The following is a 26,941-nucleotide window of genomic DNA, read 5'->3' on the forward strand; positions in this document are numbered from 1 at the left end:
CCTTCCTAGGTGTATAAAAATGAATTTACCATTTCTTCCTATTCTTTCCCATTACAGCTGTGCTAACTAATTCAAAACCTATTTTAACATTGTGATCTGCAAAACAAACGTTCCCATTACCTTTCTGTCTCCCATATTGGTTCTGTGAGCAACACTCAAAATCCGATTTTCCCCTTGTGTTCCCACTCCCTGCCACTGCCTTCCATTCAAAGTAAACAAGCCTAAATTATGGTTGGAGGGCAAGGGTTGCTGGGAGAAAAGCGTAACCCTACTTGAATTCACTATGTGCCTTGAACTGTTCTTTCCTTCTGTTTTGGTGGGTGATGTAAAAAGAAACTATTGTAACTGCATATTGTAGTGTCATCTCTGTGTTGGCACTTTACAAAAGGATGTTGTGTTTTTGTGCTGCTACGTCTTTGGTGGCGGATGTAATCTGTTTGTCCCAAATTTGATTTTAATGAATTAATACAAATCTTCTTAATGCATACCGGCCTGGTTCCTGGTCCATTGAGGCACCAGGTATTTGTTGGGGTTGTGTGCCAGACAGGTTGGAGGCCTTACCACATTGAGCACTTTATTATGCGCCACATTCATTGTGGGGGAAGGAGCTCCCTGACTTGGGTGTGACTGTATAATAAACCGCGACATATGTAAAATGCTCCCTGATGTAATTTTTTTTGTACACAGTTCTATTGAATGTACAATTTATCTGTGTACATGGATGGATTGAATGTGTTATATGGGTTGAATTAATTGAATTCTTGAATGAGTAGTTGTAATCTGTCATTGTCTGTATCCCTTATGAAAAATGTTTAGATTTCAATAAATAGGATTGATTTTCACTTATGAGTTAATAATTCTAATGTACTGACAATCTATTGTTCCAGACCTCACCTATTCAGATATCACTATCTTCTGAGGACAGACACGGTTTCAAAAAGTGCACTAGTAATACCAACCCTAAGAAGGGTTGTGACTGACCAGGAAGTGACCACATACATCAGATGGAGCGGGAATTAAATAATGTGTACGCGTCATAACATCACAATTCCATTACTCAGTCCATTATCCACAAAATATCATGGCCTCAGGCCTCCCCCGGCAGCCTCCTCATGGGAGAGAGAGAGAGTTAAAGAGGTCAAACGCAGGCAGTGTCCATCTTAATTTGCTCATTGGCATTTAGACAGCTCACAGCCCGCTTCAAAGCGCTAATTGGAAAGACAGCTTTAGGGAGTAGGAATGGGTGCCTAATTGCATTTAATAGGTTGGGGGGAAAGAGCCATCACGGTTGTTGCTTGGTAATGGGAGTGGAAGGTAGATTCTAAACGTCTCCTAATCCTGATCCTAACCATCAAAGTGACATCACAGAGACCATATGTGCAGCAATCTCTTCCCAAAGTTGCAATAGCTGATGGTAGCAAATGATGATGATTATGATGGGTTTAAGTAGCCATTTCATAATTGCCAAGAGAATGTGAACAATGACTGACAGCTGAGCAGTGAGTAGCATGTGTTTGTCCTGCTAACCCTGCCAATATAAAGCAGCAGAGTACCCTCAAAGAGAACTATTACTTTTTAGCTGGAGTCAGAAGTCTTCCTGCTGCAAACCTCAGCCACTGCAAGTGCATTGTGACAGGTTTCAGGTCCTGCATTTATAAATAAGCTAAGTAGGGACCCCACCATTTCCGTCTTGGTAGCCTAAGGGTTCCTACTCATAACACTGTTTCCACCTACATATCAGTGGTTTAGTGCAAGTACAAAGATTCGCCCTGTATCAAAGGGGTTACCAACTAGGGTTTCTTAGTATGGGTGTCGGCCCTAAAAACCAGGCACCTGCCAGTTGAGGCTAAATTTTGTTTTATACCAGGTCAAATACAAACCAATGAACAATAACAAACCCTTCCTCCCATACCTGGAAGTATCCCATCCCACATCAGGGGGACCTCTAGGACCATGCAGCAGCGTGCAGTTCTCGTTGTTGCAAATCTGAGCTTCTGCATGCAGGGCATGTTCTCTTAGTAACAAAGGGGATGACCCAGTGATATCTCATTGGTGTTTAATGAAACATTGTATATTTATTTGCATTTGCCTCTGCTACTGCCACACACAGCAGCTACCTGAAACCTCCTCATTCCAAGGATGTGTCACTGTGGTACTAGCACGCTTTGCCTCCAAGAGCAGAGACTGGGCTCATGCCACACTGTTCTTCAAGGTTCCCACCAGAAGGAATCAACAGTCTCCATTACCCAAACACTGTCTGCATGTTACTAATTAGCTTGTAATGTATTGTGATGTACTTGCTCTATGGCACACTCAAAGTCGAATGGGGGGAGGGAGAAGTGTCATATGTTTAACTTACTAAACAAGGCAATTTCATGTTTTGTCTTATCGGTTGCCTTTTTCTTGTGCTAAATACCATCAATTAGCAAGGATGAGCTCCCTAAGAAATGCATTATTGTATTGCTTGGGGTGGGGGACAGAGGACTTGCATATGCATACTTACACAAAATAAATTAGCAATTTACAAACATCTCAAATCATCTAACACTAGCAACTGCATTATGCAGTACAAGTAAATTCCATGCTAGTATTGCAATTCCCATTACCTCTGAAAGCTTTAGATCAGTGGTCTTCAATCTGTTTTACGCTGAGCCCCCCTTGAGTACAGGTATTGGTGCTGGGCCCCCCAGGGGCAATTTCTGCTTATATTTCCTATTACAAGCAGCCAATGTACTCTGTTTTGGAAGATCCTCACACCCCCCCAGGATACCATTGCCCCAGAGGAGGCAGCCCCACACTCTGAAGGCAACTGCTCTAGATTATATAAACTGTGAAATCCTGCTGTGCCGCTTCATAGAAACTTAAATCTCTGCACTCCACTAGCTTATCTCTTGAGTATCCCTCTCTCACAGGCAACTCAAATATCGATTGCCTAACTTATCAAAACAGCACCTGTCAAAGGATATCTCTCTTCCTTGCCCGGCTGCACAAATATAAGTGCCCTATGGTTTCTCTGCTCTCGGCCATAGGGATGCATAGCATCTCGGCACATGCATTTGCACATCGTGGGAGAAAGAGTATATCCATGCCACCAGCTCACATTTTCAAGAAACAAACAGAACTCTGTGTATCCCAGCTGCTGCCGTAGAGTACATGGAGATTGTTTGGTTCCTTCTCAGATTATTGGGTGAATACCATATGGAAATGTAAAAAGTGCAGACCACCCACGAAAGCAGCCCACGCTGCAGAGGCCCACATGGAAATGTCCAGACATACTCGTAGGCAGGGTCAGACTGTGGCAAAAAATTGTGTCGGGCACCAATGAAAATGTGGCCCTCGAGTACAAAAGGCAATGAATTCCTTTTGGGACAGACGGTTTGAATAGTGCCCATGGGGGAGCTATTTGATCAAATGTAATGTAAATATAATGTAAATTGTGCAATGTAAAGAATATTTATTCAGAAGACTGACTCCGATCCGATACCCGCACCAAAGCTCAGCACCCGGTGTATACCGAGTTGAAGCTGCCAACAGAACACCGCTCCTCTCACTATCCTACTCCCTTCTTCACCTTACTAACCCATCCCACCTTTATCATTTACAGATCCGCCTGAGCGCCTGGGGACCAATTCCGTTGGTGACGGTGCGCGGTACAAATACTTTTAACATTTAACATTTAACAATGGTCAAAAAATGGAGGAGTGAAGTTGAGTGTTGGCTTTGTTGCCTGTCGGGACGTGGAGACGTGACGCTGCTGCCTGTGAGCAGTGTTAGTTTTCTCCACGCTTCTCCCTGACATTACACGCAGAGCATTTACTTGTTGCCCCTTCGAATCGAGCCTGTCTCAGAGGACTATACATTCAGCTCTTGGTGCGAGAGTTGCTGGGCAGGTCAGACTGAGTTAAACCGACGTGCATAGAGGTTAAACTCATGGCAGAACTCAGCCCTAGAACGTGGAACCAATGGAAAAGAATGCTTCCTGACAGTAATGTGGGTACCTCTTTAACGAGGGAATCATTGTTGCAACAATGTGGCTACAAAGACGTGGTCACAACGCCTTCACTTCTTCAACGTGCCAAGTCAAAGGTGAGTGCATCCCTGCATGACTCCTTTGTCTTGTCAATTGAACACTTATGTGCAAATGGCCCTGCCGGCAAAGGATCGATGCAAGAAGGCACAGGACTCTCTGAGCTGTTGTGGGGCCATAGTATTACTGTGAACCAGGAACCTGAGTCACCCACTAGCCTCCATAATCCGTGCAGCCCTAACAGCGAGCACGACTGGAACCAAGATGCGTGTGGGCAAACAGAGCCACAGATAGTGAGTCCGTATTCCAAGCAAACTGTTCAAACGGTCTGCGCAAACTCCACTCCACATTTGCCACTCGATAATGGAATTGAAACGCAGGGTCCATATTCTGAGGCTATCTGCAAGAAAAGGAGAGGAAAACAGTGGGGAAATAGAAATAAACCCCATATTGAACAAACTAAAAGACGTCCTCAAATTCATGTTTATAGAACAGGAACTGAAGATGTCTGTGCAGCGTTCAGCACGTCTTTCGTTAGACATTGCTGAAATTACTAATTTAATGCAAGATGCAGAAAAACGCAAACTTGTATTTGGTTCCACTACTTTAAGAAAGCCCCAAAAGATAAGGCGGTGGATGATAGCCTTGTGGACTCACATAAGACATTACAACAAAAACAGAACAAACCCCAGACCGACATATCCACCCTCGAGCATCAGACTACTACTCCATCATTAGAAATACTGCCTCCTTTTTTTTGATTGATTGATATTTTATTTCTATTGCGCTCGTACACAAGTGTTTCAGAGCGCGACAAGGCAAGGGAGGGGAACAGGGGAGAACAAAACAGCGATCTTACTAGGCCCAGTGACATTGAAAACGCGCAAGTGCATGGGAGAGAGGGAGGGGAAAAGTGCATGGATGAGAGCTAATGCACTACAAATAATTGTATTGGAATCCCCACCGCCTGAGCCCCATTGATGCCAGCTCGCCACGCTTGGTTAATTGTGAAAATTTGCATAAGCAAACAAGAACCAAACTAGAGGCACATACTCTTGTCCAATTCAAACAGCACAAAAAAGAGAATTCAGTCTCTACGGCCCAAGAAGACGATTTCAAACCTTAACATCTACCAGCATCAATGATAGAACTCCAAAATATACTCATGGTGTTATGCTCACCTGGTCTCTGCGGGAGTGTTGGGGAACGGTTGCAGCCCTCCATGAACTTGAATCACCCCCTTCAGGCCTCTCCCTCAGTAGAAAAGCTTGGAGAGGTGGTAGGTGGTAATACTGCACCTGCGTGGAGATAAGAGTGTGTGAGTGCGCCAATCTGTGATTGTTGTACCTCTCGAATCCTCCACCCGAAAGTACGGTTTCTGTGAGCATACGCCGGCCCATAAAGCTCACCTGTGAATTATGGAAGATAGCTCTCCGTCCTGCTACTTCTGGCAGGGGCGCGTCGAATGGGAACTAGTTCCTTCACTGATCTCTGATAAAGATTAGTCCAGTCCAGCTGCGACTATGCTTCTCCTTATGATTGGTAAGTCTTTCTTGAGCTCTTGTGATGCTGTTTGTTCTGTTTAATGTCTTTATATGTTGCTCCTATTTATGCCTGCAATAATGTCTCTCTTCTGTTTTCTTCCCTTAGATGGAAATGCGGCCTCAATGCAGCTGTGAAATGCGAGACGCGGCCGGATGGAAGATGGATGCTACCGCAATGTTCGACAGCAGGTAAGTGATGGTTTGAGGAAAAGCGCAAAGTATGGCAAAGCGCAACCTTAAACTGACTGTTTTTTCGATGTCTAACCTTGTCTTCTGTTTTTCCTTGCAGGCGCTGCTGTCAACGATGGAGCGTGTCATGCTGCGGTGCCAAGATTAAGATTTCGGCGTTCCGGAAAGTGTAAAGGTGAATACTTGGTTCGCCAAAGAGATGTACAGTTAAGAACAGCTTCCCCCAGTTGGTAAGTATGCTGGCAGGAAGCAGGATGTCCAGGAAACAGGATCTTCAAAGGTAAATCTGACCTCAAGCGACGGTGAGCGTTACGCTGCTTGCAAGTGCAGAATAACGCGAAGCGTCTGTCATGCGGATCGGGGCAGCTTATATAGCTGTGATCGTGGGCACGCCCATTAGGGCCGGTTTACCAGCCACACCCTGCCACTCCTAGAGAGTCAGCACGTGCAAAGGCAATCCATTAGCAGCCACACCCAAGAATACACTTGGGGCTGCTTAATGGATGGAATGTTCAAGGTTAATGCATCCTGCTTAATGGATGGAATGTTCAAGGTTAATGCATCTGAAGTGCTATGTCCATAATAAAAGCTTTTTGGTGTTAAATGGATGTTCTCGTTTAGTTTTGTTCATGAACCTGGTGCTAAAGGCGCCAGGACAGTGTCCACCCAGGTCTCCTGTGCATGCGACCCCTGGATGCCTGTGCCCCTGACTTCATGACCACGACACATGGCTATGTTGAACATCTCTCTAGCACCATTTATAAAATTATATGAAGGGATTAGCGAAGCAATGAAAGATCAGGATACCTTGTTAGCGCTAATACATCCCAAACAAATATTCATGGAATCCTTCTCAACTAATCTACAAACAAGACTTGACATTGAAGCAGAAAAATCAATGATGTGTCAAGCACGATTATTTGATTTGGCAAGAGCTGAACAGTCAGATAAAAACACCTTAATGACTGCACTCTTGGAAACTGCAAAATCTTTAAGAGCAGAAAGACTAACTTCCACATCAAAAAAAGCTGAAACGAATATTCTGCACAAATAATTCTACCTCAGACAATGCATCACAAAGAGAGTCGCTTCGTACGTCATTTCCTGAGAGGTCGTTAGAGAGGGTGCAACCTGCGAATAAAAAGAGAAAAATGAATATAATGATTAGAATCATAAAACAATAGATCTCACAAACCTCGAGTTCAGCGGATGCTGATGGAACCTACAAAAGATCTGAATCAAATTGCTCCCTCTAAATGATCCACAATTGTCACTGTCCTCCAAAAGAAGACAGGAGGGTTATTATTCTTTTGAACCTACTATGCCCACCTTAACAACCTCAATAATAGGAAATTGAGAGAAAGAGTCTTTCTCTATTTTTTGAAACAACAGCCTACAGTGCTGAAACAAGTGTCATGTGCTCGCATCCTAGACCAAAAGAAATCTAAGAACCTTCCCAACATCAGAAAATCTCTGCCAGTCTTTCTTAATGGAATAAAACTTACATAGGTATGCTCATATAAATACATAGGAGTGCTGTTGAATATGAGCATATGTGAACAAGCCTGGATGTCAATCCTTAAAGCTACAACAGACTCCCTCGCTAGACAAGGATGGATCCTTCACAGGAAATATGGAAGTTTCTCACTGTGCCCCCTTATGACGTTCTATCGCCAAAAAAGTTACACACATACTAATCTACGCAGCAGAGGCCACCTTAAATGTACCCTGGCAGATATGGGACAAACTAGAAGGCTGCTTCTGGAGAAAAGTCCTATCCCTTCTACAAAAGTTTCCGACTATAAGAATACGATTTGAGTTGGCACTGCAATCATTACACTCCATCGTACTCTGGAAATCCTTGGATTTATATTGGAAAACATTAAACGAGGACCATATACCTCCGTTAGATATATTCAGATCAAAACTTAAGGCTGGGCACAATGAGCTATTAAACAAATGGAAATGCAAATGTGATGAATGGCTGAAGACCTTAAATACCACAGCAGAAACCTTCAAAAATAACCTGATGCTAATCAAAAAGAAAATACAGTCCCAAGATTGGATTGAAACACAAAAACTCAAAGCCCAGTAGAAACTGTCTATTAACTGTATGCATGACATTCGAAAACTGAATCAACTTCAAAAGTACCTCAGACTATTTCCCTGCTGGAAACTGCATAATCTTTATTTACGCTTTAGATTAAACCTCTTACCAACAAAAGTAGTTCTGGGATTCACAAAGCAGCTAGGAGATACTCTGCAAAAAGACTACTCAGTTGGAGTCCCTATATCATATAATAATGGAGTGTGAAGCCGTGGCTGACATCCAAAATAAATATCGAGCCCAGATTCAGCGACCCGTAACACCACTTGCCTGTCATGATGCCTACCCCCGGGGAGCCAGACCAAGTCCAGCAACGACGGAAGCAGGCATCAAGTTATGCTAAGCAAACCCAACAACCCCTGCTAGGGGCTATTTGGGTGCAGTGCAGCCATAGACGCCAGGCTCATAGATTAAAACTTACCTGATGCAGACCATGCTGCAAACTCACCTGATGCAGACTATGCTGCAAGAGCTCCAAGCCAAAGGAGGCTTGGAAGGGACTACTTTACCTAAGGGACTATTTTTTACTCGGGTTAGGCTGGGGAGGAATACTTAACCTGGGACTACTTTGGAGGCTATTTAAACCACGCCCGAAGAGCAGCACATGCTTCGCGTTATTCTGCATCCAGCAGCGTAACGCTCACCGTGCCTGCAAGTCTGCATCCAGTCTTCTGCCACGCCCGCCTCGAGTCCGGATCTCCTAGAAAAAGGGGAGAGAAGGAGAAAAGGTTAGAACAAGAGCAATACCTTTGATCCTTACCTGAATTCCCGATACATCGCGCCTTCAAGCTGGAAGAAAGAAGTTATTTTATGTGCGTCGCCTCGCCTGCAGCAGCGCCGCGCTGAACTCACCGGCCTTCGCAGCATCTTCACATTCCACCACATCCTTCTGCATGCTCCCGCCGCACACCGGCAGAAGACAAGAACAGCAAGGTGAGCCAAGGGAATGCACAGAGGCAATATTAATTACCCCCCATAGACTTACCCGATTTACCACCGGGGGTACTATTCCTCTTCACGGGTCGGCGCAGCTTCCACTGCATCCTCGCCGAACCCCGGCCCCTAAGGGGAAACAAAAGGACAGCAAGGTGAAACAAAGGGACAAACAAGGGGAAACCTCCTCACCACAATAGACTTACCTGATTTTACCGCCAGAGGCATTATTCCCGAGACTTCATATTTTCACTCAGCGCCTCAATAAGGGAGAAAGCAACAGGTTACATATTGACATTATTTTATCAAACTGTGTTGGATAATACAAATCCTTACCTGAATATTACCGGTTGCCACGAGGACCTCTTCGCTAGGGTCAAGCTGCAACCTGCAAGGAATCGGACAAGAGTGAAAGTCAGACATTTGAACTCTTACGAACTACATACTTACGGCGTATTGCTGGGAATCTCAGAGTCAATATTGTTCTGGAACTCACCAATTCCGTCGAGCCAGTAAAGCAACTGGTTATCAACGTGCCCCTCCGCTCAATGCAGGATGGAGAGCTCATCTTTCCAAACCATCAGGTGAGACTATAAGAGGGGACATCAAAGGTGATCAGTGGGGTGAACAGCAGGAGTGGGGGAGGGTTAACGCTCAACTCCATGGGTGGTTAATTCCATTTCTCCATTTGCAGAAGAATATTCCTACGGGCCAAGCAAACGAAGCTAGGTGGGCCAGTCCAGTCCGTCATCTCGGCACTACGCGTCACATTGGTGGAGGCCGCAGCTGTCCAGTTCAGATCGACGCCCCTGTGGGAGCCAGGTGAGCGTAACATTGCCCAAGATGAAAGATGGCCTAAAATCCTCTTGGGTCAAGACAAGTCCACAATATTTGCAGTGCTAGGATTTTGGAATGATCTATCAAGTTCCAAATTATGGAATGAACTGTAACAATGTGGAAATAGATCTTCCGTCCTTTCCTTCTGTGTTCTTAGAGTTTTGGAGGCATACAAACAATTCCAATTGTAAAGAGCAATGTCCTCCAGTGATTATTTTTAAAATATAGTTTTTATTAACATTTTTTAAGGTTATTACAACAAACATGTCATTTCAATTCGATACCATTCCCAGAAAAAACTTTCAAACAATAACCCTTCCCCTCCCCCCCCCACCCTGCCCTAGCCAGTGAACAGGTGCCGATTTCAAACTTGTCTTGCAGGGACGCATTGTGCAATTATTAAGTTTGGGCTGTCAAACAGATTAGTGCACACATAGTCTCGGGCTCAACCTAGCAGCACCCCGTGAGGGGGCACGTGCCTCGTACAACGGATACCTGTGAGGTCCCCAAATTCCTCCTGGCTCAGAACCCAAACAGGCCAACAGATCAAGGGCTCACCCCTCAGGCCAGCCGCTCGTACTTTTCAAAGAAGGGGAGCCAGAGTTCCTCAATGTTAGATCTGGTTTCATCCAGGACATGGGTCCAAAATTCCATATCGTATATCGTCCGAACCTTCGCAACCCATTCCCTCTCATCAGGCATGTGCGGATTCCTCCACTTCTGGGCCAAGCAGCTCCTGGCCGCCACAAGCATGACCTGTAACATGTGGCCCTGGGTGTCCTCCTGGTCATCACCCACCTCGATGCCAAATAGAAGCAACCAGGGACAGAGGGGCCTAGAAACACCATCCACCCCCCTGATCCAAGAAAGGACCTCTCCCCAATATGACTGTACCCTCGGGCAAGACCACCACATGTGCATGTAATCCCCTTTTGCCTTTCGGCATTTCCAGCAGTGTGGGTCGTAACCCGGGCTCATCCTGGCTATCAACTGTGGAGGGTAGTGCCATCTGTGTAAAACCTTCAGAGCTTTTTGTCTGTACTGGGGGGAGGTCGTTGAGCGGTGGGCCCGGATGCACATTTTAGTCCACCTTTTATCATCTATTGCCGTGCCCAAATCTTTTTCCCATTGTGTCTGTGCTGGCGGGGGATCCCTGGGTATCAAGAGCAGGAGGAGCTTGTACAAACGGGATATGACCCCCCTGGAGCCCCGTGTGGAGATTATCGTTTTCTCGAAGTCTGTGAGTTCCCTCCTGAGTGTGTCCCCCCATGAGGGTTCGGAGAGGACTCCCTTCAGTTGGAGGTAGCGGAAAGGTGAACGCTTGTCCAGCCCCAGGGCTTCCTCCAGGTCCAGAAGGGGCATAAAGGAGCCGCCCACCCACAAGTGGCATGCCCTAACAAGGCCCACCTCGTACCACCTCTGATACACGACCGGCTCCGCCACCTTGGCTATGAATGGTGGTGCCCAAATACAACTTAATGTGGAAGGCCAGGTTGTGAGCCATCTGTAGAAACCCCCCTCCTTCCAGACAGACCACAGAACGCCCAATACCGGGTGGTCCAGAACCCGCCTGCGGATGTGTGTTCTAGGGACCCACAACCACTGAGCGTGACCGGGGCGAATAGCCTATTGTCCAGTGCTACCCATTGCTTTTCTGACTCAGGGTTGAAATGGTCGACCAAAATCCTCAGCTGGGAGGCCCTGTAATATGTGTCAAAATCTGGGACTCCCACCCCTCCGTCTTCCTTGGGCCTCGTTAGGACGTCATAGGAGATCCTATGTTTTTTCCCCGCCCAGAGGAACCTGAGCAGGGTGCGTTTCATCGACTGTAGGAACGCGACGGGGACCTGAGTGGGGAGCATCTGGAAGAGGAACAGGAATTTGGGAAGTACCACCATTTTGATCAAGTTAAGTCGTGTCATCCATGAGAACTCCAAGACTGCCCACCTCTCTACATCTCTCTTGACCTCAGTCCACAAAGGGGTGAAATTGCTAAGGAAGAGGTCCTTTGGGTCAGGTGTGATTTGAATGCCCAAGTGCCGGAACCCCTCTCTCTGCAATTGGAAGGGAAGACCCTCCACATACTCCCGCTCGGTGTCCGGCAATCGACCCCCCCATAAAAGCCACAGATTTGCCCAGATTGACCTTGTACCCCGAGAGGCTCCGATAACGCTCCAGTGCCCGCAGCACATGAGGGATCGTCCGTGACGGTTTAGTGACGTAGAGGAGAGCATCATCGGCAAACAGGCTGATCTTACATTGGATTGCCACCCATCTGTACTCCAGTGATAGCCTCGTTGTTACTCACCGAGATCGCCCAGGGTTCCATGACAAGGGCGTATATCAGGGGGGATAGTGGACAACCTTGTCTCGTTCCTCGCTCTAGGGGAAAGGCTTCCGATTCCAATCCATTGGTGGCCACCCTGGCCGTCGGTATTGAGTATAGTGCCGCTAACCATCCCAACCACCTCTGACCCATCCCTATTGCCGAGAGGACCTCCCCCATGAAAACCCAACTAACCCGGTCGAAGGCCTTTTCTGTGTCCAGGGACAGCAGGAGGACCCCCTCGTCCCGGGTTTCCCTTGAATGCAGCACATGAAGGGTTTTGCGCAGGTTGTCCGAGGCTTATCTATTTAATATGAAGCCCGTCTGGTCTGGGTGAACCAGGCGGGGCAAGCATTTCTCCAGGCGAGGGGCCAGGATCCTGGCAAATATTTTAGCATCGGGGTTTAAGAGGGAGATGGGTCTATAGGAGCCGCATTCTGTGGGGTCTTTTCCTGACTTGGGGATTACCGAGATAAGGGCCTGTGGGAATGTGGGGGGATCGTCTCTTTGTTGCGGATTTGGTTGAACAATTTGGCCAAGGGTTCAGTCAGCATGGGCTGGAATTGTTTATAGAAATCAGCCTTATACCCATCTCCCCAAGGGGCCGTCCCTGCTTTAAGTCTCTTGATAGCTGCCTCCACCTCCACTGCTATGTCCCCCTCCAAGCCTTGCAGCTCGGCCTCCGTTAAGCGGGGTAGCCGGTGTTCCTCCAGATAGGCCCAGATCTCCTCTGGCGATTCCCCCTCTTGTTTTGTGTACAGGTTCCTATAAAAGGTTGCAAAGGAGCCCACTATCTCTGCCTTTTTATTGAGGGCCCTACCCTCCCGATCTTTAATAGGTTCAACCCTCCTCTCCAGTCTACAACCCCTGGCTCTACGTGCCAGTAGGGTCCCCACCCTATCCCCCTTTTCGTAGTACCTTTGTCGCGTGTATCTCAGTTTCTTGACCACCTCCCTTATGAGGACCGTGTGTAGAGCTTGGCGCTTCTCGTGCATTTCCGATAGGAGGGATTCCTTGTCAGCCCCCTCTTGGGTAAGCCTACCCCGCAGGCTCTTGAGTTCCGTCCGCATCTTGGCCTCAATGAGCCCTCTTTCCCACTTACGCCTAGAACCCTCGGCTATAAGGAGACCACGAAAGGTGGCCTTCGCCGCCTCCCACACTGTCACCATATCCGTCTCCCCATTGTCGTTTGTCTTGAAATACGCCTCCATTTCGCCTCTCAGGAATTCCCTGAAGACCGGGTCCCTCAGGAGCGTGTCATTACACCTCCACTGGGCTGACCTGGGGTAGTGGGGGAGCGACCAGTCTGCCACAAGAAGCTTGTGGTCAGACCACGTTATTGCCTCAACTCTTGGGGCTGTAGCTACCCCACTCCCCTCTTTAGAAGTAAAAAGAAAATCAATTCTGGTGTAGGTGTGGTGTGGAGGGGGAGAAAAATGTGTACCCCCCGGGCTCCGGGTGTGCCGCTCGCCAGACGTCCTCCCAGTAGTGTTCCCTCAGCAGGGTCTGGAACGTTAGGTTATCTTTAGTTATCCCTTTCGGTTCGGTTGCCCTTGCTGTCCACCAGTCAAGCCCGGGATCTGTTATGAGATTGAAGTCGCCCCCCAGTATCATGGCCCCTTCAGCCCATTCATCCATTACCCCTAGGATCTGGGTTAGGAAACCTATCTGGCCTGAGTTGGGAGCGTAGAGGGTGGCCAGGGTTATGCGTTCCCCTTCGTAAGTACCCTTAATCCCCAGGAACCTCCCCCCAAAGCCTCTCTTGGTTTCTGTATTAGTAAGGTGGAGTGTGTTGCTCAAGAGAATCCCCACTCCTTCCTTCTTTGAGCTTCTGTGGGAGGCCCAGAAGTTGGCATCAATGTCCTACCCCCTGATGGGTGATTCCTTCCCCTGTCTGTAATGGGTTTCTTGGAGGAACAGCACCATTAGCTCCTGTTTGCCGAACATATTACTGGTCAGAGACCTCTTGTTTTGTGAATTGAGGCCCTTGACATTGAGTGTGCCTATCTTGCCTTCAACCATTGTCGTCTAGGTAGTCCATCTCTAACTTCACCGTAGTATAATGCTTGCGTGCGACCTGCTGTAAAATGGAAGATTCCTGTTCAGACTGGCTAGTCCCCTCAACCCCCCTGTGAATCCCTCTAAGTGGTATCGTTTTGACCTTGATGGTCATTCTCCCCCCTTCCCCCTTCCCTTTTCTCCCTCCCCCCCCCGTCTTGAGGCGTTCGTCCATATCACCCGATCTCCTTCGGGGACGGTCAACGAACCACCAAGGACTCTACCCCAGCCCCGGGTAGTGTGAACATATGGATAACCCATTCTCTTTAAATCAGAATGATCGTGTGTGAACCTTTAAACCAAACCTGTGAGACGTAACCTTGCTCTCGAGGTCCCCCGCCTCCCCCCGTGTCCCCCGGCGCAGACCCGACGCGCAGGTCCATCGAACCAGATAACAAACATTATGGAAAGAAAAACAGTGGACATACCCAAAACTCCCCGCGGGTCTCGCTTGGCTCCGATGTGGCGCTCCTCCATGTGGCCCGCAGGTCCCGGCCCTAGAGAGCCAGCGACATAGCCCCCATCGGCCATGGTCACTGGGAAATCTCATGCTCAGATGGTGAAGTGGTGTTACAGTCACTTCAGGTGGTCCTCAGAGGTCGATGACGGGTGCCTGGTTTTTTGGAACTTGCGCGCCCCTTTGACCTTGGTCTTGCCACTGGGTTGTCCCAGTCTGTCGGGGCCCTGCGGTGGGTTCCTGGCCTCACCCCCAGATCCGCCGGACGAATCGGCACGGTCTCCCACCAGGTCGCCAGTGGCACGCAGAATGTCCTCCTATGTCACCAGGTGGTGTCTTTCCCCCGACCACTCGAATGCCAGGTAGAAGGGGTGACCCCAGCGATATCTGACCCCCTTACCCTGTAACCATCTGGTAAGGGCTCCGCATTTCTTTCTCATTGCGAGGGAGAGGGCCGAGAGGTCCTGGTAGATTGCCACCTTAGAGTCTCCGTATTGGATATCACCGAAGTTCCTCGCCTTCTCCAGGATCCTGGCTTTGTCCTTATAGTAATGCAGTCGGGCCAGCACTGACCTCGGGCCTCTACCACCTCCGCCGGCTGGATGCACTCTGTCAAGTTTAATCTCGGTGTCAGCCTCCGCCCCCATGACGACTCTTATGATATCGTGAACCTTGCCTTCCAGTGCCTGCGGGCTCTCCCCTTCGGACTCCACAAGGCCAAAAATATGCAAGTTGTTCCTCCTTTCCCTGTTCTCCATGTCGTCCACCTTGAACCGTAATTCCTCCTCCCTTCGATGTACCTCCTGGAACCTGGCCTCCATTTGCGTCTCCAGGATCGCCGTGGGAAGTTGGTTGTTCTCAACTCCCTCCATGCGGTCTTCCAGGGTGGTGACTTTAGAGAAGCTGTCCACTATCCATCTACGGATCAACACAGTAACTTGCAATTCATCCATTCGTACAAACGCACAAGCACACTCCCACATCTATCCACACAAACCAGCTATCAAGCCATTCACCCATGTGTCTACACACACACAAAGAGTCACTCAGTACTCAGTACCTCCACAGACACACAAAATTACATACGTCAGTTCACACGCAACTAGCATGCCTAGGCATCAATCTCTAGAATCACACATATACTCTGCAGCCATTGTTCCATTTACTCATCTGCATAAACACACACACGCGCACCCCTGCACATACGCACACACACATAAAAGAACAAATATAACAATTATAATATATCACCATAAATGTCTTGCAGTAGTGTTGAAAGTTCTCATATAAAAAACAGAGGAAGATCACTGGCACAGGCCAACGAGTATTAGTAAAGCCTCAAAATGCCCTATCGGGATCTTGATTGAAGTCTTGAGACCTTACACTCAAATAATGTATTTTTGGTAGTTGTATTATGCAGAGGCAGAAGATAACCCTGAAACCTGTGTGTTGAGCAGTGGTTGAAGTGGAAAAGAATAACCACCAGTACTCTGGCTGCATGCAAAAAGGGGGGTGGCAGACCGACGCAGTGGCTGAAATTGTCATTTGTGAAATAATCAACCATTATTGTCTTTTAGGCTCACATCACACTGTATCTTGGTACGTGTCGGCCTGGATTGAGGCTGAAAAGCAGAATGCCTTGCGCTTAAAACACCAGGAAGTGCAGAACATTATTTAGAACTCTGTTTCAACGCAGTTCTCTCAAGAACGAACTACGACAAAAGGAATCACTCTGGTCTCCCTGGCTACTTGTTGAACCATCTACAGAGTAAAACGCTCAGCAGCCAGACCCCTGCTGAGAGTGGAAAGATAGGAACACATCACCCCAGAGTTTTGGACCCTTCCCTGGCTCCCAGTTAAACTCAGAATCTAATTCAAAACCATCTGCACCGCCCATAGATCCTGAAAGGCCCCTTCTTGTGAGTGAACTACCCGCACACATCAGACTTGCCCACACTCCCTGCTCAATGAGCACAGGACCGCAAAGCTTCCCTCAAACCCCAGACCAGCAGGTGACAATCACTAACAACAAAATACTACTGAACCCATCTGACACCCAGGACCATCTGGCTTGGCAATTGGCCTCACTCACACACGGATCGCACTTGCTCCCATGCCCTCCACTACAGACAGGGGACAACAAGGCCTTTTGCTCGGCTTCGGAGCGCTAACTTTACATGTATATTGCTGTTGTCCAGTCGAAGAGAAAACATTTACTGCGGCCAGTAAAGTGGATCAAATGGAATCCTCCCATGCAGTCAAGTCATCTTAAATGTAAATCACCAGAGATCTTTGTGCAAACGTTGTGCATATGTTGGAATTCGGGCAGGATTGTCCATTCCTTCGTTCCTTATTGTAATGTAGTGCCCCTTTAAGAGGGGCGTGGTGAGTCCTGAGGAGACATGGATCATCACTGTGTCACGAAGTTAATAAAAGGGGCCACTGCAGGCAAATGCGGCACTGCAGTGGAGACCCAGTTGGCGGCATCTCCTGGCTCCGGTCGTCTTTGTGTGTGCTGTATTACTGCCGTGTGATCACGGCCCTGTCAACTGCCTGGGCCTGTGTGACCACAGTGCCGGGGCGTTGTGTACTGTGTGCCCCCAGTGTACCATTGCCAGCGGGTGCCCCTGCTGCCAGAGGTTGCCCCCTAGACAGTCATTGGCTGCGTGTCTGCAGCCAACCCAGGTGATCCTGGGAACTTGTATTGTGCTCCGGTGCCCTGGAGCGCCCTCATAACATTGGCGACGAGTGGTGCGCAGCCCTGGGCCCCCGTGCTAACACTTGGCGCAGCATTTGATTGGGTAATAGTATCGTCTATTACGCTGCAGTCGCTGCTGTGATGCAGTGAAGTTTACTCTTTCAGCCAGGAATCCTAGCCTATAGTAGTGTTTTTGGAGTGGGGTACAAGAGTCCTACGAGATTGCCAGATTGGTCTTGTTCCCTCCTTTGACCACACATTGGGAAGACGAGTTCCTTCAAAAAGACAGGACATTTTCTTTGGTTCGTCCTTACTCTCCCTCCCACACCACACCAACCTCCACTCTAGCCAGGATGCATACATACCAACAGTTTCCATTCGTTGGACAATATCCCAGTCCTGATTTCAATTTAGCATTTTGGGACATGTAGTCTACGATTTATAATGGGAAAACCAGGATTACAAAAATCCCACAAAGCAAAGCTAAAACCAGGACTGGGCAAAGATCTCCCGAATTAAATGGGTGATGTTGGCATATCTGTAAATGATGGATACTTCCCTGCATCTGAGTCTGCAGGCAAGTCACTTTAAGGGGTCCTAAGTACATAGTGCAGAAGCAATGCCGTCTGCATTACAGCAACAGCGAAGAAAGCTTGTTTTGCGCCGAGTGCCATCTAACAGAAGCTGATAAAAGATAGGAAGAAAACAGGATCTGACCACCTTCGCTTCTTGAGTTTGTCATAAAAAATACAACATCCCGAGTTCCTTTTGATTTCTTGCTTGATATTGTAGAGCGCTGCACCACAATCCAAATTGCTTCTAGTCGCTAAGGACACATGGAGCTGATGCCAGGAAAGAAAAGTCAACAACTATTCAAATAAATTTAATAGGAGAGATTGAGAGTCCGTCTAAAAGCCAAGAGGCATGAGCTATTTTGTTTATAGTTTATTTGTACGTTTCTTTTTGTGTCTCAAAGTGGCCAGTGACTTTATACGTGAACGGTTTCCAAGCGGAGACACTCTGCATGCTGATACATGTTGAAACTGTGTGGTTTGCTTCTACCATACCGAAATTCTTGGGTTTCTGCCAGCTTTCTCTAGAAGTGGCCAAAGTGCCCTACCTTGCGCGAGGCCCCACGCAGCCTCTCTTTCAATTCTAGGTCACGCTGCCGGATGCGCTCGAGCCTGGGCGGGTCCTGCTGGAGTCAGTTCAATGGAAATCACGGTTCTCCATGGCAACAAGGGCACGCCCATCGACTTGTCCAAATAGCATTTCACCACTTGTCAAACAAGTCACGGGCTTCCCTTACTAAACACAGCCATGTTCAATTAGCTATATTATGTTAATGTCCCGCACACGGTCCTGTGGATCTTGGAAGAGTATAACTGGAGAAAGAGAAGCTGGCAAATATGAAGGGGTCCATCGCAGATTCATCACGCGTCCAAGTCCCTGTCTAGATTAATCAACAGCAGGGGCGGGGGGAGGGGGGATCACAGGTGAGTGTAGTGGTTTGTGAAGCAGCACTTGTGTACAGGCGCGTTATCAATGACATATATCAACACACACAAAGCTTTCTGTACAACTGTCTTTCAAAAGCTGCAATGTGTTCAACAAAATGAACTTGCAATGCACCAACCACACGTGACAATACACACAATCTTTTTTTTATAGCAGCATGCTAGGTAAAACAAAGTATGTTTCGAAGGGTGCAAAGGATAATGCTTATCTGCAAAACCAGGACAGCGAAATCCAGTTACATACAAGGATCAAAAACAAGCATATGTTCTTTGTCACAATACAATTTCAAATACAAAAAAGGGAAACAACTGTTTATAGTTTAATATCAATGAACTCTACTGATTTACCATAAGCAATTACTGAAGAAGTTGAAACATAAGATACGTTCTGCCGCCACACCACGCCACATCACGGCAAATGGCTTCTGCTAGATCCAGTTTCCTATGCTCATGGCCACACACAGAAGGGCAGATCACAGTCTACTGGGTTACAGGCTAAAGCCAGGGCCATATATATGTAAGCATGAAACCTTGGAGATGTGAGTATGATAAGGTTTACCAACTAGTAATGGGGGCAAGCAGTATATATTGGATTGTGTCATGCAAAGTATCTTCTGAGTAAGAAGGTTTGACGATCAGTAATGTTGAGAAACTACTGGCCAGACTTATCTAACTCCACTCCTTCATTTACCCATACCAAAAGCCTTGATAAAGAGCCACAAGGTCGAAACACGTGTCGGCTGACCACCCCTAGGACCATGAGTTCATAGCGAACAAATTAACAAATCTGCATTTGTTACAAACCGCAAAGAGCATGGAAAATCCATTTTTTTTCCAAAAAATCAAAAACGCAAGGTAGTGTAACGCTCACCTGGTATCCACGGGGACGTCACTCAGCCTGTTCTGACCTCTTATGACCTTGAACCCTTCCCTGGAGGCTATTCGACTGGAGACTGGGCCTGAAACACAGGATTGGTATAGTTTAACTCCCTATTGTCTCTGTGTGCTTGAACCCCTTCTTCCCCGGGGTCCAACCCTTCCCTTTGATCCACAGCTCACCTTGTTTTCTTGGATAGTGTGATCTCCGTCCTGCTTTCAGCGCAGGGGCGCGTTGATTGATGTGGGCTCGTTGCTGCCTAGTTACTTCACTGGCAAAAGTCCGACAGGTAAGTATAATGAGTCTTTTGAACAGTTCTCTAACTTCGTTCCTTTCCTTCCTTAGATGATGGCCGGCGTCCGGGGATGGCGGCGTGCTGCTGAGATGAGTAGTGCTGAAGGTGAGTGAGAGCGCGATGCACCCCTTTCGTATTTGTATTGAACTGAGTTATTTTCCTGTGTCTTTTAGGTGCCGCAACGTTTTCAGAGTGGATGCCGGTTATGAAGAACAAATGTGGTGAGTAAGCGCGGTATGCAGCGCCTCTAGATGTTTCCACGCTAACCTGGAGTGTCTTTTTCCTCTTGCAGATGGATGAGAAGTTCCAGAGACAGAGTTCCCCCAGAGCGGCTGGGATTCAGGTAAGCGTTTGAAGCTCATACAGTATTTAAAAATAAGCGAAGATTTGCAGAATGCTTACTAATGCCTTTTTTCTCTTCTTTTCCCTTTTCCTTAGGAAGCGGTGTGCCGGGATGGGAATGACACCGCCGAAGATGCCCGCAGAACAGAAGGAGCGATGAATGATGGGCAGAAGCGCCGCAAGGTAAGGCCGTTCCTAACGGTGTTCTTGTTCTTGCAGGAGCTGAGCGCAGAAGAAAGATGCAGTCCTACTGGAGACCAATCTGAACACGGTGAGTGTCACGCTGCAGGTGCAGAAAACACAAAGCATGTTTCTCAGCCTGGGCAAAAGACTAGACTGCACATGCAGTTCTGGGAACCGAAATATGTGGGGGCATCCCTCTGGTCCCCATCAATGCACTACAAGTCCAATCTCCAATATTATCCTATGGGAGTGAGTGAGTCTGGTGGTACAAGTGCCAAGTCTGACTCCAAGTGGGTCTTTGGAGGGATGGAGAGGTCCTTGAGGGCCATGTAGGTGATCGCGGCCTGGCTCCAGCCTGACATCTTGGAGGGCTGGGGACATGAGGGGCAGGAATCATGACAGGTAGCCAGGAAACCCCTTTTTCTTCTTATATAGCCTCTCACCCTGTTGAGGCCTTAGGGCACTTATTAAATGAAATGTTATTTTATATTGTAGTATTTAAAGACTAAGGTTGTCTTTGTAAGGTAAGCATTTTAATTGTGAGCTTAGTTGAACTAAACAGTTTTAAAATTAAATGAGCATGCATTGTAAGCGTTGTAAAAGTAAACGGCTTCTCCATACAAAGGTGAACGAATGCTTACATGCTTTAGCTTTCACTTTGGTGTGTTAAATTGGACGTTGGCTGTTACGTTGAAAGCATAGTGAAAAATGATATGGGCCAAGTGAGGGTGTCTCGCTGAATGAAATCTTGCTGTGAAATTGCATTCCTGCTTTGAATGTAAATGCATGTTTTCTGCTGTTTGCATCTGCGTTTCTAAAATCAGACTGTTTGGAATGCAGATAGTCATAGAAGTTATCGATTGCATTTCAAACATTCTAATTGGCTCATAGGAGGTCAATAATGACTTTCATGTGCTGACAGTAATACCAAACAATATCATAATGCCTTGCACATGAGAGTACCCCACGCATATGATGGTAATAGCTGGCAAATGGTGTGAGTACCTGAACTTTTCTCAGTCCCCTAGTCACTATCCCCATGTCAACGCCTCATTTCATTATCCATTCATCACCTGGTACACTCAATCCAGACAACCACTGTATATTGTAAAGGTGCCCTATACAGGAAAAGCCTTCATTTCCAATGTGTCCAATGCATGTCATTTTTGTTAGAAATCGCAGTTGATACCAATTGTTGATATATGCCTATGTATAGGGCCTATATGAATAATACCACTATTGGCTTTGTCAATGCATGTTTGCTATGTGATGGGAATTTTGCATGGCTTCTTGAGCCAGTTATTCTGATAAACACTGTATCACAATGCACAAATATACACCCTTATCTATGCCCGATAAAGACCACTTGCAAATGTGTTTGTCATTATGTCTGCATTTGGAGCTGGCCACACTAATCTCCCACACGAGTGGCGGAGCCAGGGTTGGGGCAGGGGTGTGGCTGCCCACCCCAGAGTCTCCCCTGGTGCCCAGTCCACCCCCCAGCCTCCCGCTGGTGCCCTATTAGACGTCCCCCCGCCCCCTGGCACCTAAAGCTGCCACTGCTACTGGCCCACACCTCTACATTCTCCTGCCATAAGCTAAAGTCATTCTGATCGCATGCAGATCGTAATTTACTGGAGGAGAATTGGTCTCAAACAGTAAGCTATGATTCATGCAATGTGCGTGCGTTCACTGCACACAGCAGGGTGCCCTAGCGTAAGCACCGCATCCGCCCCATGGCGAAAATGCACATGCATCTTCGCCCACATTGATTTCAATGGTGGCGGACAAGCAGGTTACACTTTAGTGTTCACTTAGGTGGTCCACTGTGTGTAATATACACCCAGTAGGTGTCCTCGGAGTTGCTACACGTGGTTGAGCATTCATCTGCATTGGGGTCCTTGTGGAGGGCGCCTCGTTCAGGTTGTACATTCAGGCAGGACTCAACCTCTGGCAGCAAGGGGGTGTGGCCAGAGAGCCATGGAGTAGGTCGCGAGTCTGTGAAGCTCCTGCAGATCCTAAATGATCCGGGCGAGTAAGGGCAGTATACGATGACCACTAATACTTCAATTGGTCCCAAAGCTGTCGGAACATCCCCGGAACTGAAGAGGGGCAAAACCGCAATACAAAAGTAATTGGAACGTAAAATGCAGACTGAAACCTTAGAGTGGTGCGGGACCGTGTAAAAACAAGATGGCCGTGACACTAGGACAAAGGACCAACTCGAGAGAACAAAGCCCGGGAAGCCGAGCAGCAGTTCGTACATGAGGAATTAGCAGGTGGGACACGGCGGACCGGGAAGGCAAGGTCAGAATCCCCACTGAGGACTACACTGGGCACTAGCAGCACTAGCAGCAGAGTGGGGAAGCCCAGGGTGCGTGGGGGCTGCCCCAGAAGCACAAGTGATTGCAAGCGGGGAGCTGCGCGCCCGGCCGGAGAGCTCCATGGATCCATAGATCGGCCCTACTGCACAGCGGAGGAAGAGCGCGATGCACCAAGAGCACACGAAGGAATATATATATATATATATATATATATATATATATATGGAAATAATAAAAGCCCGAGCCGGGCCGGCCCGGAGTACAGTAACACAGCGAGGAAATCACAGCAGAGACAGCGACCTGGAAGGGGCAATAGACCCCAAGCTGTCACGGGACCAGGCAACAAGCTCCTGATGTAGGGAGCACAGGGAGCTGCATTGGTACACAGCGAGCCTGACTGGGCCCAGAGGTCCCAGGGCCGACCCAGGCCGAACAACAAAGAGAGATGGGCCGGGGGCTCGGAGTACACGAGCGCGGCCCATGAGCCGGGGTGCCGCTGTCACCGGATGCCCCGGATAAACACTCGGGTACGCCAAAACAATCAGTGACGGGCGGCGCCTGGGTAAGGTGCAAGCCCACCGGAGTGAGGCGCGGCGGGAGGAGCACCCGCTGAGCTGCAGTGCAACTTGACTGGGGTGTGCGGGGGAGCAGTGGAGGACGGCCTGGCGCCGCCCCTGCGGCCGCAGGAGAGTTGCTTTGGGCCCACACAAGTGGATTTTGCAGCGGGCCCATGTACGTGGAATTCAAGTTGGGCTATGGGCACATGAAACTTGCAAACATTGGAGGTGATACTAGAGACATGTCCTGAAAGTCCCAGAAGTGGGACGGATTCACCTGCAGAGAGGCGTTACACGGCCCACAAGACAGCACCACGGCATTACCCAGTGAGAAAACTGCCAAACAGTGTCTGGCAGCAAGGTTGATATGAATGTTCAGGGAAAGGGAAAGTAGGGAGAGGACTTCCAGGTGGAACCACACCAGAGCACGCCAGGCACGTCCTGAACAGCCTAAACTAGGAACGCATAAGAACTTGAGGCACTGGTCTGGGAGACCAGCGAACACTTTGATAAGAGGCTCAAGATCTAGCTGTGACCCATTATCGCACGTGGTCGCCATAACTCCAATCATAACGTACACACAATATTTGGACTCACAGAACTAGACCCGGTAGATACCTGTGCCGGCCGTTTCCCCTGAGGGTACAAGTAGCCCTGTGACAAGTGCGACCAGGGGGCTCAGGAAGAACAAAGAGGGGACGGACTGTAAGAGACATCCTGAGCCCCGATAACAAGGTCCCCACATAACAGAGAATGTTAAGGACAAAGGCGGGCTCTGGTTCCCAAGCCACACTCGAGCGAAGATGACCACCAAACTGCTAAAGAGCAAAGGGAAACAACCTACCATTGAGACGGTCACCAAATCACCACAAGTGATGGAAGGGGCCAGCGGAAGGAATCAGAACACTAGAGAAAGCGAAAAGATGACGCCCAACGATCAGCAGATACTGGACGCCATAGCAGACCTGAAAACATCAATGGGAAGCCGGATGGACACGGCCATCTCAGACCTGAGGACTGGGCTAGAATTCAAAATCGATGCTGTGAGTGTGGACGTGAACTTATTAAGGCAATATGTACAAGCCCTGGCAGAATGCACAGGGACCCTGGAAAAGCTAGTGAAGGACAACACGAGCTCATGCAAGACTAATGCAACAGACGTCCACATGCTACAACAGCAGATGCGCAATCTTGAAAATAGAGCAAAAAAAGCGGAAGGGCGGGCCCGCAGAAACAACCTACGCATAGTAGGGCTCCTGGAAGGAGAGGAGGGATCCGACCCAACGAACTATGTGGAAAATATGCTATTGCAGGAGATAACGGATGGAGCACTGAGCCAAGGGTTTGCAGTGGAAAGAGCGCACAGGACCCTGACTAGGAGACCGCCACCAGGGTGCCCCAACGCGACTGATCATCGCAAAGATCCTGAATTATAAAGACAGAGAGAAGATCCTAGAACACTTCCGGAAAGGAGGTACAATCAGCAGGGCATCAGCAACTGTCACTGCAACCCTAGACTACACACTTATGGTGCAAAGACAGCGAATGAACTACGGGGCCATGAAGCGCAGGTTACGTGAAGCGGGCTAGAAGTATATGCTGTTATACCCGGCAAAAATGAAGCTGCTCCTAAAGAATAAAGCTCTGTTCTTCTGGTCACCAGAGGATGTGACCACATAACTGGATTCCAGGAACTGTCCGACAGGCTCCGCAGAGCGAGAGGAGAAAATGACAGAGAAATGAACAGGAGCCACGCAAGTGCTGCGCTGAGATGGAAGAACACGGTCCAAAAGTGGTAAGTACTGCTCACACAAAGACACTGGGACTATACTATAGTGAAAAGTTCATGCGACTGACGGGTCGGTCCGTATTGCCACTTTACAAGGAGATGTTAGCGCAAGGTATGAGGCTGCACCAATGACAAGCAACCTACCCCCCCGGAGATATAGTTGGGATACTCTTAGGACGGTATCCCCCTGCTGAGTACGGAGTACCGGTTATACCGAGAAAAGGGCTAGATGCGGGGTAGCCTGAGATCCAGGGACGGAGCTGAGCAACAGTTTGGGGAAGTTTAAAAGGGAAGGGAGGGGAAACAGTTGCGGAGGGGTAAAATGGTGGGACGGAATAGGGCGGGAAAGTTTGAAGGGTTAAAGGGAGAGATCGGGAAGGGAGGGGGGTGTTGTGTAGGGGTATTAAGGAATGGGGGAGGGAAGAGGGTGAGGGAGGGATCAATTAAGATGACACAAGAGCTTAATATGGAAGGTCCACAAACACAACTGAACCTGCCTAGGAAAAGGTGGGGGAGAAGGGTGGGCGGAGTAGGATATGGCTGAAATGGGGGACCTCAGAATTATGACCTGGAATGTACACGGGTTAAATACCTATATCAAGTGTAACAAGGTTATGATGTATTTACGCCGGCAAAAGATAGATATAGCAATGTTACAAGAAACCCACCTAACTAGAGAGAACATAGAGTTGATGAAGAGGAAGTGGAAAGGGACCATAATGGGAGCCACATATTCAGTATACCCCAGGGGGCTCCTTATATTGATCGTACCCCACGTCCCGTTCAAACTGTTGCAACATGAGGTAAGAGAAGATGAGAGAATGGTGCTAGTAAAAGGGATAGTGGCCAATAAAGTAGTCAACCTGATTAACATCTATGCCCCAAACAATGATACTGCACCTTATTTTAGAAATCTGTATGCCATTGTTAGCCCATACATGGAAGGAGCGGTCATAATAGGAGGGGACCCTAACTGTACACTAGACCCCAAGTTGGATAGGTCAGATGACAAAATAACCAAGCCTAACCCGGCTGCACAGGCCCTGACCACACTCATACGAGAATTCCAGCTCACTAAAATATGGAGGAAGCTCCATCCCAAATGTAGGGGATACTCATATTATGCAGCCCCACATGATTTATACACCAGATTAGACTACATACTTGTGTCTAGTTCCATGGTAGAAGGGATTCATACCCCACTGTTGGTGACATGGCAGATCTCGCCGCCCAGGCCTAGGATTCCGACATGGAAACTTTGTGCTGAAGCACTGAGGGATACTATGTTCAGGGAAGACCTCAGAAAAACAATACATGAATACTTTGAACTAAATGCTGGAAGTGTCGCGTTAGCTGGCACACTCTGGGAAGCATTGCAGGTAGTAATAAGAGGGGCAGCGATAGCAAAGTTGACTGGGCTGCTGGGGCGCATAACGGCAGATCTGCAAACCACAGAAAAAGAGATTGAGGTTAAAATGCAAGAGGGTCCAGACTCCCCGGAAAAGACTGAGGCGATAAGACACCTGCCTGAAAAATGTAAATCCCACTGGGAGAGATTGTGTAACCTCAACTATAGGAAATACATAGAGAGACAGCGTGCGGAAGGGGATAAACCAGGCAGACTATTAGCCTGGCTGTGTAAAAGCGAGACCCGAGACAGGTGATCCGGGAGAAGTGCTGCAAGGATGGTGCACTCGAGGACACACAAGAAGGAGTAAATGCGTGCTTTCAGAGATATTATCGCGAACTGTATATCGATAAAACAGAAGTAGAAGAAATTGAAAAACAAAGTGCTGGAGGACATCATCCTAACCAGGCTGGAGGAAGCCGATAGAGAACGGCTTGAGGCACCATTGGAATTGGAGGAACTGGAATATGTAA

General features: G+C 48.1%; 1 protein-coding gene across 4 annotated transcripts in view; it reads right to left on the reverse strand.

The window, feature by feature from the left end:
* LOC138491689 (glutathione hydrolase-like YwrD proenzyme) overlaps positions 1 to 26,941 on the reverse strand; it is an 846,074-nt gene that overhangs the window by 170,853 nt on the left and 648,280 nt on the right. The window lies entirely within an intron of this gene.

The sequence above is a fragment of the Ambystoma mexicanum genome, chromosome 10, assembly GCF_040938575.1.
Source record: "Ambystoma mexicanum isolate Mex_15411 chromosome 10, UKY_AmexF1_1, whole genome shotgun sequence".
In the NCBI taxonomy this organism is placed as follows: Eukaryota; Metazoa; Chordata; class Amphibia; order Caudata; family Ambystomatidae; genus Ambystoma; species Ambystoma mexicanum.